This window comes from Melanaphis sacchari, unplaced genomic scaffold, assembly GCF_002803265.2.
Source record: "Melanaphis sacchari strain LSU unplaced genomic scaffold, SCAv2.0 Contig1348_pilon_pilon, whole genome shotgun sequence".
NCBI classification, from domain to species: domain Eukaryota; kingdom Metazoa; phylum Arthropoda; class Insecta; order Hemiptera; family Aphididae; genus Melanaphis; species Melanaphis sacchari.
In genome coordinates, this window is record NW_020270559.1 from 2,516 (window position 1) to 8,891 (window position 6,376).

Genomic DNA, 6,376 nt, shown 5'->3' on the forward strand with positions numbered 1-6,376 from the left:
TCGGTTAGGGTCTTCAACTCAAACGGTTGTCGATAGGTGTTAGGATAGGTCCTCCAACTTTAGGTAGGCAGGTTCGAATCCCGTTCCGGCGATATTCAGGCGGCTCCATAAGGAACTGTGTATAACGGTTTTTTTGCATTTAATTCGATCGTTATTAATTGCCGTTTTCGTTTTGATACCCAATCTCACACTACTACTCGTAAAATATTTTTCAAATTTTAAAAATGATTTTTGATCTCACACGTTTAATTTTATATTGCTCGATTGATGATGTCAAAATATATTATATTACAATATACTTTACACGAACGTTAAATTACACAATAGTATTCAATTAAACCAATTATAGTTATTGCTAACAGTCTGCACAATTCAAATGTACATATGTGATTTGCAATTTATATTATAGCCTGAGAACATTCTATTGATGACGATACAGTTGTTTCACTCGGTTTTGAATTCACTATTTTATATGTTTAGCCTTTCAGTTGCTTACATTTGAAAGATACAGGGGAAAAACAGTAGCAAATTTTTTTTCTTTTGATTTTTAAATATTTTGTCATCACAGAAAGCGCATAATATTTTTTTTCGATATCTAACCATCTATAAAATATGAAAACAAATATTAATTATGTATAGTTTTTTGATCTTCAACTCGCTAACGTTTGACATGCATTTCCATAATACGTTTAACATCGCTCCTTTACGCTCACATCGTCCGCGATCCGACGCGTTCGGATCGCCTACCTGTGAGGTTTAAACGCGTCTAACTGGATTTTCAATGGTGATCGCTTGAAAAATCGAGAGCTCGATTCCACTTAAACTTTTTTGCGTACTAAACGGCACAACGCTTTCGACGTCAGGAGGTATGACAATCCGCCACAGGCGGATTGCCCTGTCAGGAATCGATATTCACTGGACGATGACTGATAACTAGATACTTAATTACCTTTTCGGAATGTATTTATTTATTTTCCATGTACAAAAGCACAAGGCAAGCTACGCGGATTGCCCAGTCGAGTAACGACAAGCACCGGGTAATGACTGATAGCTAGAAATTTAATTACCATTTCGGAATGTATTTATTTATTTTCCATGCACAAAAGCACAGGGCAAGCTACGGGACAAGGTGTATTACACCTGTGAATTTAATGAAATGACTGACCACTAGACGCTCGAATTAGACTTTTATTATTTACGCGTTTAAAACGGGGCTGATACCACAGATCTATAATAACACTAGATAGCCGACTTCCTATAGCAGCAATATCAAATATTGAAGTTGGGAAAATGGCCGACTTTTCTTATCAAAGGGCCCATTGTTTACATAGTTCTTGTTGATAAAATTGTAATAACGTATTAAGATTAACGCATTACTGTAAATTGTAAATTGTAATATTACAATTCATTTTCTTTTAATTAATTTCTTTATTAAGATTAATTTAAGATGGTGCACAGATGTTTTGTTGGAAACTGTCCCAATAAAAAAATAACTGAAAGTGGTATTCATTTCTTTTCGTAAGTAATTATTTAAAATCACAAGGTTAAAATTACCTATAAATTATGTTTCATATAATTTATTTAATGTTTTGTTTTAAATAGATTTCCAAAAGACGATGATCTAAAAAAATTATGGTTAAAATCTATAAAATTAAAGTATGGTGTACAAACACAACATAGTCGTGTCTGTAGTGACCATTTCACTAAAAATGATTTCAAAACTATTGTGGGAGGTCGAAATCACATTTTATTAAAAAACGACGCTGTTCCTACAATTTTTATTGCTAAAAGAACAACAGAAAAAATTAATGATGGCATAAGAATTGCATCAAATGAAAACCCTACGTCCTCACATGCTATAGATACTAATATACAACTAGTTGATTCAGCAATGTTATTGGAAGAAAATTCTATAGATGTGCAGCATGAAGACGCCCATATAGTGGAAAAGTCTGAAGTCGCAACCTGTAAGCGACCGAAAAGAAAACTTACTTATGGCTTAGTTGAAACTGAAAATAATATTAGCCCTTCTCGGTCATCTTACACGCTGCCAAAAAGAGGAAGACCTACAAACAAAAGTCCAGCTACACCTCGTAAAACATTAATTAAGAGCAAAGTTAAAATCCTGCAACAAAAAGTAAGAAGACTAAAAACTAAAATAAAAACTCTTAACGATGTATTGGAAGAATTAAAAAAAAAAAGGGTTGATTGAAAATGATCCATGTGATCTTATAGAAAATGAATTTGAAGGCATTCAACTCGAAATTTTGAAAAATGAATTGACTAATAAGAAAAGAAAGCCTACCGGATGTAGATATAGCGATGAAATTAAAAAATTTGCTCTTACACTTCATTACTATTCGCCTAAGGCATATAAATTTTGTCGGTTAGTACCTACTAATATCTAAGTAAGAAACAGTCTTGGGTAAAATACTTTTTAAAAGTATTTGGAATAAATACTCGAATATTCATGAAAAATAGTATTCCGAATATGTATTCGAATACATAATAAAAATAGTATTCTTAATGAAGTATTAGAATACTATAAAACTATTCCAATACTTTAAAAATATTTTTTTGTTTTAGATATTAATAGAATAATAATTGCTTTTGTGAAATTATAGCCAATGTTTAAATATATTGTTTGTAAATTAAAATAATAATATACTTAACTATGACAATTTATGATTTACAATATACAATAATAATTATCTGCTATTATTATATTTTATGAATAAAATTATTTATATTATCAAAACATGTTGGTAATTACAAATTTCCAACACCAATTATACGTTTTCTATTGATTATTTTTAATTTTTATAATTATTTTTTAACTATTATTGTGTAATACATTATAGATCAATATTCAAACTCCCTAATGAGACTGCTTTAAGAACTTGGACATCAACAGTTAATGGGGAGCCCGGATTTTTCATTGAAGTTTTTGAAGCTTTGAAAACCTTAAAACTTGAAAACAGAGATTGCAATTTAGTTTTGGATGCAATGTCCATAAAAAAAACAAGTAATCTGGGACAAAAAAGCACATCAGTTTATAGGTTATTGTGATTTTGGGGGACAGCTTAATATTGAAGGGTCAGAAACCGCTGCTACTGAAGCATTAGTGTTTATGCTTGTCGGTCTAACAGGAAAATGGAAAATACCGGTGGGTTATGTTTTCCAGAATAAACTCAATGCTATGTGTCAAGCTCAGTTAGTCAAAGCTGTACTGACTTTAGCTCATAACTCTGGTTTGCGCGTATGGGGGGTAACATTTGATGGAGCAGTTACCAATTTCTCAACATTTAAAATATTAGGTTGCGAATTGGGTAACAACATTGAGAATTGTAAGCCATGGATTAAGCACCCTGTAGATAACTCACAAATTTTCATTATACCTGACGCTTGTCACATGCTAAAATTAGCTCGGAACACATTAGGGAACACATTGGTACTTGAGTCACCTAGTGGTTTAATTAAGTTTAATTATTTTGAAAACTTGCATCGATTGCAAACCGAGTTGGGTTTAAAGTTTGCAAACAAGTTAACTGGTGTACACATTGGATGGAAAAAAAATAAAATGAAGGTTAAAATTGCTGCTCAATTATTAAGTTCATCGACAGCCAATGCTCTACAGTTTTTATTAGATAACAACTTTGAACAATTTAAAAACAGCGAAGCTACAATTAAGTACTGTAGAGTAATAGACCAAATATTTGACTTTTTAAATTCAAGAAGTCCCTTTTCCAAAGGTTACAAAACGCCTATTTTTAGATCAAATATAGGCATTTTACAAGACAAAATCATCCCACTAATAAATTATTTATCAACTTTAAAATATAAAAATCAATTGCTCTACATGACAAACAAAAAAACATTTATTATAGGATTTACAGCAGCAGTGAAATCAATGTTTGAAGTATCAAAAATTATATTTACAGAAAACCTAAATTTTAAATATATTCTTACATACAGTTTCTCTCAAGATCATATAGAAATACTTTTTGGTCGTTTTCGTCAACGATTCGGAGCAAATAACAATCCAAATGTAATGCAATTTAAGACAGCAATGAAGCAGATATTATTGAAAAATTCTATTAAATGCTCCAATAATAGCAACTGTAATACATTTGATGAAGACATTACTCTGTCATTATTTTCATTTACATGGCCTTCCAAAAAAAAATATACTTTAACCGATAGTTATGATCCCAGTTATGATAATGAAAACATAAATAAAGACATTATAAATCGATCAAAATTACTGAATAACACTAATTCTAACTATAAAGATTGCAAAGAAAATATCTTGTACTACATTTGTGGATATGCAGTGAAAAAAATTGCAAAATTGTTAGAATGTACTTCATGCATTGAATCGCTTATTGAACCATTTGTTGAACATAACTACAGCTGTACAGAAAAATATAAACAATTTACTAATTTAAGAAATAATGGAGGTCTTATATTTGCTTCTAAATGTGCATTTAAAATTATAAATGAAGCAGAAATGTATTTTTTAATTTTAACTGAAAATTTGAAACACTTAAATATTCAAAATTTAGACCTTAAGGTAATCTATTATTGTAACAAAAAGTTTTGCTTAGATAAGAATATTTTTGCAAATTTATCATGCAATGGGTCATTGCTTGATAGACCCCACAAAATTATATTAATTTCACTATTAGTCAAGCAATATTTAAGTATAAGGCTCCATTCATTTGGAAAAATGTTTTCCACTGAAATTTTGAATGAAGTTAGTGACAGACAAAAATTGACCAAACAGATACTTTTTATGAACCAATAAAAGGGTTCTTTTATTTTGTTACAACAATCTTTAAGTTTTAAAATGTTTAAATTTATATTATTACTATGTTATTTAATAACGAGTTTTCATTAGTATGTTGTTTCAGTTTGTATAAATAATTTTATACTTACTTATATATAATTATGTAAAATGTCCATGTACTAAGTTTCTATTTTAATATTAGTAGTTTTAATTTGTTATACTTATATATAATAATTTGTAATGTTCCTATGTTTTAATTATCTACCAAAGTTTCATTTTTTTTATGTTACCTAACTAGTTGTTTCAAATTTTATTAGGTATTAAATATTAATTGTAAAAATAAATAAAAGGTTTTTCATTGGAATTAATATATTCTAAACTTTTTCTATTATTTTAATTTTCATATTAATATTTAACATAAATAACGACAAATTAAAATGGTAAAATACTACTTTGTCATGGCAAAAGTACAAGTACATAACATTATAATTTATAACAATAATCATTGATTCTTTATTATCAAAAATCATAATGTAAACAAGGGGCTCTTTGATAAGAAAAGTCGGCCATTTACTGGACTTCAATATTAGTTTGTAGTCGGCTATCTAGTTGTATTATATATCTGTGGCTGATACAGTTTTCCCGATTTTGATAACAGCGAGATATCACCAAATTAAATTTCGGGAGATCGGTTATACCAACTTTGGAACAACAATTTTCCCGCATCAAAATAATATAAAAAAAAGTTTTTTTTGCAAAGCCGACGTTGCCAACATTATATCACAAAAATCCTTATTTAAAATAGCTAAAAACCTAACTACCGTTGCTTATCAATTATAACTACTGTTTATCAATACTAACTTAAATGCGAATTTAAGACATGTTTTTTATGCATAAATGAATACAATTATTGCCTAAGTTGCATACTAAAAAGCATTAGTATTAGCAGTGACATTATTGTGGGGGCAAAGGTATCATAATGAAAATTGTTTTTAGACTTGCGTAAAACAAACTATAAAGTAGTAACTATAATAAATCGAATACATTTAAATATATTGCAGTATTATTGCTATTACTAATAAAACTATTCAAATTATTGTCAATGCAGTTAAAGAACTTCAATGAACATAACATTTCCTATCAATAGACATAACACTTTTACTTTAGGACCAAGGTCTACCTTTTTATGAGAAATTTCATAGGTACCTATACAAACTAATACAAGATAAAACTAATTTCAATATAAAACATGAATAATATGAAATTCATTTAATGAAAAAATACTCGATGTATTTTGTATAACTATAACTTATAATTTATTTAAAGTAAAAACTGCATACGAATGCGGAGTAACGAATAATCGTAGTAAAATCATAAATGTTTTTACCATCTATCGTATAATAAATACCTACTAAATAGGTAGTACGATGCAACTATGAATTAATAATGTTGAATCTACTTATTGAGTCATTCTTTATTTTAAATTTTAACCTAACATGAGTCCTGTCTAAATGAGAATTTAATTGTTATATCATAAGATTACCTACCTATATCAATAAATTATACTCAAATAAAAGTATAGACTAT

At 28.7% G+C, this 6,376-nt stretch overlaps 1 pseudogene; it reads left to right on the top strand.

Annotated features, from left to right (window-relative positions):
• The first annotated feature begins 1,343 nt into the window (after positions 1-1,343).
• On the top strand, positions 1,344-2,621 carry LOC112591413 (annotated as a pseudogene).
• Positions 2,622-6,376: the final 3,755 nt, after the last annotated feature.